Raw genomic sequence first — 8319 nt, forward strand, 5'->3', positions numbered from 1 at the left:
TTAACTTCCCTCACCTGGAGGGAATTTCAGTATCTGCAAAATAGCTCAGAGGTATTGCTCTGAATATTCACTGATGGGGAAATAGGACCTTGCTCCAGCGCTGTTCTTGACTGTTTCTCCCTGATCTTGCATCCCCTCCCTTCCCTAACTAACAACTGTTTGAATCTGCCCATTGGAATTCAGAAAAGGTCTGGAAGTTGAATGAAGGCAAACAATCAAAGAAATGAGGGACACAGAAAGGCTTTGTGCCCAGGAGCCCCACAGGGCCCTGCTCGGTATAACTGTGGATGCTGCATGTTCATTATGGTCATCACTCCATAGTATAGCCCCTAATCATTTGGTAACTGCTTTACAAGGATAAGTTTGGTTTTTCCAGTTGCACTGTAGGTCTTAGTCTGACTGGTTCTTTTTCATCTTTCATGTCTCAACTTAAATGTGACCCTGAGGAAGGACTTCCTAGCCCACCTTAAGTAAAACATACCCACCCCTAGGCATTCTTTAGTGTATGCATTCAGTTCAGTTCAGTTCAGTTGCTCAGTCATGTCTGACTCTTTGAGACCCCATGGACTGCAGCATGCCAGGCCTCTCTGTCCATCACCAACTCCCGGAGCTTCCTCAAACTCATGTCCATCGAGTCAGTGATGCCATCCAAACATCTTATCCTCTGTCATCCCCTTCTCTTCCTGCCTTCAATCTTTCCCAGCATCAACGTCTTTTCCAATGAGTCAGTTCTTTGCATCAGGTGGCCAAAGTATTGGAGCTTCAGCTTCAGCATCAATCCTTCCAGTGAAAATTCAGGATTGATTTCATTTAAGATTGACTCGTTTGATCTCCTTGCAGTCCAAGGGACTCTTGAGTCTTCCCCAACACCACAGTTCAAAAATATCCATTCTTTGGCACTCAGATTTCTTTAGGATCCAACACTCACATCCATACATGACTACTGGAAAAACCATAGCTTTGACCTGACAGACCTTTGTCAGCAAAGTAGTGTCTCTGCTTTTTAATATGCTAACTGGGTTGGTCATAGCTTTTCTTCCAAGGAGCAAGCACCTTTTCATTTCATGGCTGCAGTCACCATCTGCAGTGATTCTGAAGGCCAAGAAAATTAAGTCTCTCACTGTTTCCACTGTTTCCCCATCTATTTGCCATGAAGTGATGGGACCAGATGCTATGATTTTAGTTTTTTGAATGTTGAGTTTTAAGCCAGATTTTTCACTCTCTTGTTTCACTTTCATCAAGAGGTTCTTCAGTTCCTCTTTGCTTTCTGCCATAAGGGTGGTGTCATAAATGTTTGCATGCTCAGTCGCTAAGTTGGGTCTGACTGCGGCCCCAAGGACTGTAGCCTGTCAGGCTCCTCTATCCATGGAATTCTGTAGACAAGAATACTGGAGTGGGTTGCCATTTCCTTCCCCATGTGACATTTTCTTCATTCATTGATCACTATCTGAAATGATTTTTACTTATTTATTTTCACCAGCCACCTGAATGTTAGTTGCTTATAAAAGCAACTATTTTGTCTGTCTTGTTCATCCCTATATCTCCAAGATCTATCTTTAAATATAGGATTTTCTTTTCTAATTTTACCAAATTTGTGAAGTTTTAAATTATAAACTGGAAAAATTCTATACAGGGTTAAATTCCTGATTCTACTGTTTTCTGCAGAACTTAACCTGATGAGGCTGAAATGAAAATAACAACAATTATGGGGAGAGGAAGGACTGTCAAATAAAATTTTCATTGGCTTATTTAGGTCTTCCCTTTCCTATTACTGTCTAGTGTGACTTTTTATAGTTGTTTGTGGTCAGGAAGTTCCATTTTCATCAGCTGACCCTGACCTCTGTATTGATTCAATTCAGCTGCTATTTATTAGGCAAATGTGTACAGAGTTCACAGCACCAAACCAGGCAGGGGCCAAACCATGGACAGAGTGTCTCTGTTCCTGAGATAAGGGGTCTTATCATTCATGGGACTCTTTATACTTTCAACAAATGATTCTTTTGGCCTTTAAATTATCTGCTTAATTGTTTAGCTTTTGTTGGCATTCAGTATCTGTGAGTGGGGAAATGGTTGCAGATAGTTTTGAGATGTGAAAAATCTCACCTACCTATATCAGTTTAAATGGTTCTAGATTGCAAAGTACTAAATATGGCTGTTCATTCACAAAAAGCAATAAAATAGAATTCTCTATACACAGAGAAATGGGTCTGGAATGTACCCAGAATGCTGTCTGGGAAAGAGGCAAAACTTGAAAAGGAGAGTGAAGGCTTTACCCGTGAAGTGTGATTTTTTTCATAGTCAGAATAATTTTGTATGTTATTTATATAATTAAAATAATTTTTAAAAATAAGTGTGTGAGAGGAAAATTCCTGTTAAATGTCCTATTTTCAGATTCTATACCAAGGCTGAAAGTGAGAGAAGATTTCAGCTCTTAATGAGATAGTACACAGTTTCATGAAATTCACAACCAGCAGAAAGGAGAGAAGTGATTCTTTTGTAAGAAGCTGTGTTCCCAGCAGATGTTTTATTGATGACTCATGGTCCGCATCTCATTCCCCAAGCATTTTCAGTTCCCTACTGAGACTTTCCATCTCTTCCTGATGCTACTTTCCCCTACACAAAGCTTGTACCACTGCCAGTTTGTGACCTTTACTACTGCTGCTGACTGGACATTGATGGGAGGTCAGTTTTCATTTTTGTCAGTCATCCTGCCAGCCAAGCCCCTAGGATAGGCTAAGTCACTTCAGTCATGTCCGACTCCTTGTGACCGTATGGATTGTATAGCCCACAAGTCTCCTTTGTCCATGGGATTCTCCAGGCAAGAATACTAAAGCGGGTTGCCATTTCCTCCTCCAGGGATCTTTCACAACCCAGGGATTGAATCCACGTCTCTTATATCTCCTACATTGGCAGGTGGGTTTTTTTTTTTTTTCAACCACTATCCAAGCCCCTATTCCCTCCTACAGACATTAGGTGTACCCTCAGCTCTTCTGGTGACTAGACCAGGCTGAAACCTTAACTCAAGGGTGGTCAAAACATATAGCCTAGTTCACTGTCCATGATACTTTGGCATGAAAAGTCTTTCCAAACAAGAATCAGTTAGCTTCAGCCATCTAACTTCCAGGAATTAGAATTAAGAAACAGTGAGAGAAGGGGCAGCTTGCAGTGAGAGCTGTTGAGCTTATGTAAAAGAAGGAGGCTCTGAAGTAAAGCAGAGGCTGTGAGGAGCCATGAGCAGGCTGACCTTGAGAGGAAGCAGAACCGATAGGCACATGGATGCTTTAAGAAAACAACAAAATTCTGTAAAGCAATTATCCTTCAATAAAAAAATAAATAAAAAAAAAAAGAAAATATTGTGAGTAAATGTGGGAAAGGCAATCAACAGTGAAAGAGAATCAGAGTTGCCTAGAGGAGCAAACCTGCAGAGTAAGTGTGGCATGTTCTGGAAGACACAAAAACTCCATCACCTGACCTCCCAGAAGGCTCTTGGCATGTCCATGAGTTTCTCATTGCAGTCTCCTCCAGCCTGGCTCTGACACTATTCAAACCTTCCTGAAACCCAGGTGTTCTGCTTTTCTGGGGTTCTCTGAGACTTGACCATGAGGCTGAGATCACTCTTTCCTCATTTTTATGGGATTAAATATAGCACATTCTCATGACTTGAGGTGATCTGAGTCTTTGGAGAAGGAAATGGAAACCCACTCCAGTATTCTTGCCTGGGAAATCCCATGGACAGAGGAGCCTGGGCAAGCTACAGTACATGGGGTCACAAAGAGTCAGACACCTTTTAGCGACTGAGCATGCACGCGTGAGTCTTAATTCTTCAAATCTAGAGAACCTAACAAATGGTCTCTTTGCCCTGCAGGTGTCCCCTCAGCACAGAAGGTGGAATAGGTACAGCTGAGCATCGTGGAAAAGGCATGGTCTTCCAAACACATTGGTCTGAGCTGCAGGCCAGCATCTGTCACCTGTGCGCTGTGGAGGCTTTGGGCAGGTTACTTACGTACTTTTAATATTTGTCCTACCTAGAAATGCCTGTGGCTCAGGATTGCTGTCAGGCCCAAGAATGGTTTATGTCAGGAGCTGGCATGGTGCCCCACACAGCACTTGGGTACAAGTTCATGCCCTTCCTTCTCTCTAAATGCTTCTCGTCTTGCACAATGAAGCCCCACCCACCCATTGCCCTTCAGGGCAACAGCTATAGTTAAAATTGTCTGCTTCCTGTCTCCCTGGGTTCTGCTGTTTAACTCTTTTGTGCTCACACACTTAAAGAGTGAAAGTCAGTCTAGTTCAAGCCATAACCATAAATCTGAGGTCAGAGTTTGGGCCCATTTCATATGATAGCTACCGAGAGTTCATTAGAAGAATACGGTTGAAAGCCCACTATAATGTAATCAGTTTCACAGGGCATTGGAGACAGGGAGTTACCTTTTTTATACCTACCCTCAGTCAAACTGCCATCAATAATTTCTGCACAAGATATGCCAAGATTGGAGGACCACAGCACTGTATGTGATGAACTATGGCACAGAGCGATTAAATCACAGTTTATTCCAAATTTCACTTATTTAGGATTTACAAATGTATGATGAGTTTTGAACAGTGTGATTAAATATTGTAAAGATGGTGTTTAACTCTCTTGTGTGTGTTGGGGTGGGGGTTGGAGGGAGTCAGCCATGTTTGGCTCTTTGTGACTCCATGGTCTGCAGCCAGCCAGGCTCCTCTGTCCAGGGGATTTTCCTGGCAAGAATACTAGAGTGGGTTGCCATTTCCTTCTCCAGGGGATCTTTCAGACTCAAGAATCGAACCCACATCTCCCAAGGCTCCTGCATTGCAGGCAGATTCTTTACCACTGAGCCACCCAGATCTTAACTAGGACTAGTTAAGATTTAATCTAAAAGTGTCTCCTGTATGGGGCCGTACTGTCCTGCTCCTAGACAGGGTTAAGGATTTATGGGCGAGTGACTCAATAGCTGCTCTGGCTCTCCAGAAATCAGCAAACATCTATAAATCTTGCTGAGCTCCACCAGAGTGTTACTATGTAGAAAAATATACGGTGGTATTGTGTTTTTGGTGGAGCCAGATTACCCTAAAATCATAACATTCAAGACACATCTAAACATATATTCTTCCTGAGAAACTAATCTGCCTGTTTTCCCTGCTTGAACCTGTTTTTCCTGCAAATCTTCAGAGTGTAATTTTTTTAAGGGACCTGTATAAATCTCTCTGGAGCTGTTCATTCTAAATTCTTTATTTTGTAGTAATCTCAAAGAAGTGGCTTTCTGTGCCCTGCTGACCTCCTTCTCTCAGAACAAAACAAAAGAAAACATAGACCAGAAAACTGAGCATCCTCAGTAATATAACTAGGCAATGTGAAATATGCACATTCCACAAGTTCCATCAATTATTTCTTAGGCATAAAAGACCAGTGCAAGTATTCTACCAACTTAAAGATCTGCCTTAAAAAATACAAACCACAGCATCGATAATTCTCTAAGGACAATGAAATGAGGAAATCTTTTATGAAAAACCAACGGGAGTACTTGGTAGATCGTTTGTCGTCCTTCCTATCACGCACAAATTTTCCCCTCAAATACATGCTGAGTCAGGGTAAATCCCAGTTTGAAAAGACAATAACACACCTTCTGCAGGAAGTTCAGTATGACTCTCAGTTAAGTGATGTAAAGTTAGACAAGGTAGAGATAAATCTAGAACTGAAAACAAAATTTGCATCCTCTAGGAATCTTGTCATCTGTCATGTAATATACACGTATGTTCTGTGCCTTTGTCTAGGTAGTTAAGCAGAACTTGTATAAATCAGTAAAAATGTTGTTAATTTAATAAATAACATGATGGACTGACTTTTCAAATGGAAACCCTTTCTGTGAGAAGTTCTGTATCAAGGACAATCCAAAATAGCTTGCTTAGGTTGCAACACAAATGCCAATACTCAAGGGGAGAATATGCCTCAAGAAAAGGTCAAGTTAAACTCGAAGAGTAAGACATGGCATATAATTACCATCTCCCCAAGTGACATCTAGCTGTCATGGAACTACCATCAGACAAGATAACAGATGGAAAGGAACACCTGAAAGGGGAAGAATCAAAATTAATAAAATTGTTCAATAAATAGAATGATGAGAATGCTGTCTTTGGCAGTGTCCATGAATCCAGTGTCACACCACGAATCCAGGGTCATTATAATGTTATGTTATATAAAATCTAGTTATTTCTCATGATTAAATGACTTGGGATGGGGACCAAGACATACCATTTTCTCAATCATTTATAAGACATTTTTCTTCCATCACTGTCATCAATCAACACTGAAGAAATAACTGTGTGTTTCATAAGAGGAGGAGCCAGGAGAGCTACCTTCTAGCACAGTAAGGCTCTTTCCCTACTGCTTCAGCTCAAAGTGTTTTTTATTTTCTTTGAGAAAAGACCCATTCTGTTCTCGTTGGCAATCTGTCCTGTTCTGTCCTAGGTTTGGTGTGCTTCATGGGACTCTCATGCCTAAAGTGATCCCAGACCTTACACATATTTTCTACTTTTCTCAATTCCTCCAGGACAGTGCTGAGCAGGTCCCAGACATTGATGGAAGTGAAATCAATCAACCATCCCATCACTCAGGCTCTCCTTTCATGATTAAGGATGTTTTCCTTCCAGAATCCTGACTCTTCTGTGTCTCAGGAAATGGTAACACCATCTTGCCCATCAAGAATCATTACAATGGACATGACGGATTTTTTTCTTCCGACAAATCACCCTGAGTTTTTCTCTGAAGTCCCTCTGTTTTCTTAGAATTCTTTTGTGTTCCTTCAAGTAGCCTTAAATAACTGAGTGGTATGTATGCCTGTTTGTTGCGCTGTCTCTCTGGCACTCATCTTGTTTCTTCTTGGAGCTCCTTTTGAGCTCAACAGTCTCTATACAGAAAGAGTCATTGTGTGTGGATAGACACCCTGCCCAGCATGATGAAGAGCTCTTAGAAAAGACACCCTTTATTTTTACTCAGAGATTAACCTGATTAACTGCAATGCCATCATTTTTTAAAAATAGCACCTCAAGGAGACAAACAGAATGAGCTAAGTACCGCTTTATGGAGTTTTAGATTTGCAAAACGTTCATAATACTGATTATAATCTCCAGAAAACTAAAGTTCTGAAAGCAGTTGTTGTCCTCCAAATTGCTTTACTTCCCCTCCATTGGATCACATAAAACTTGCCTATTCCTCCTGAGGGTCCTTGGCAAGACCCTCTTGTTCATTCTTCTCTGACTATGTGTGGTTATTAATTAATTAGTTCTATTATGTATTAATTTGTTCACTCAATACCTCCTCCCAAACTCTGCTGCTCATTCCAAAAAGGATTAAAGGTAGACGGTCATCATTCTTGTGGGAAAACAAGAGGACTGCTCTGTTCCTCGGCGTTTTTTCACAAAACCCTTTGTCCTCAAGCTGGCCTTCTGCCCCTTATCTCTCTCACCCAAGAAGCAAGGCCTGGTCTTTGGAGAAGGGCCCTACTTTTCTCTTCTAAGACAGTTTTGAAGTATCTGGTTGGAACAGCAGCCAGAATATGCCTTCCTCTCTGTCTAGTCCTTCACCTGGAAGAGAAATGGTTTGTATCTCCTTTGAGTTTAAAATCCCATATACAAAATATCTAATTTTACAAAAATTTGAAGATGGACTTCTCTGGAGGTCCAGTGATTAGGACTTCACCTTCCAATGCAGGGGGTGTGGGTTTGGGTCGGAGAGCTTAAGGAGCAGCGGAAAGATCAAAACACAAAACATAAACAATATTGTAACAAATTCTATAAAGTCTTCAAACACAGTTCACATAAAAAAAAAAAAAAGCTTTGGGAAGAAACTAAAAAGAAGAAATTCCAAGCAGCTTCTCTTGCTTAGAAGCAGATTAATTGTCCATGCATTTAAAATGAATCCAGATCATGACAAGAAGTATCACGAACTGGGCCCATGAGAGCTTGTTTCAGAAATGGAAACTGATAACTAAAAATGTATCCATACATTTTCAACTTGTGTTTGTTCATTTCATGTGTGATACTTCTAGAATGTCTGCCAGTACAGAAATAGGTGATTTTTTTTTCAGCCCTTTCAATTGCCATAGTGAATTTTAAATTCCTCCCATCTGTGATCCAGCCATACCATACAACTATTTCTCATGTCCTTCTGTCTGCTTTAGGAAAATGCCTCTAGTTTTCCTGGTGATGTTTTTCCTTTAGGAAGAATTCAGAGAGAAAATAACTTAGTTGATAAACGTGATCAAAATGGACCTAGTCTTTGCCATATGGTGGGAATTATGG

General features: G+C 40.8%; 1 long non-coding RNA gene across 1 annotated transcript in view; it reads left to right on the top strand.

Annotated features, from left to right (window-relative positions):
* LOC145503884 (uncharacterized) overlaps window positions 1-8031 on the top strand; it is a 69226-nt gene extending 61195 nt beyond the window's left edge. The window contains exons 2-3 of the long non-coding RNA XR_014051867.1: window positions 3866-3994; window positions 6570-8031. This is a non-coding gene — a long non-coding RNA (uncharacterized LOC145503884). The remainder of the gene's footprint in view (window positions 1-3865; window positions 3995-6569) is intronic.
* The last annotated feature ends 288 nt before the right edge of the window (window positions 8032-8319 follow it).

Source organism: Giraffa tippelskirchi, chromosome 4 (genome assembly GCF_054371585.1).
Source record: "Giraffa tippelskirchi isolate mGirTip1 chromosome 4, T2T-mGirTip1v1.2.pri, whole genome shotgun sequence".
Classification (NCBI taxonomy): Eukaryota; Metazoa; Chordata; class Mammalia; order Artiodactyla; family Giraffidae; genus Giraffa; species Giraffa tippelskirchi.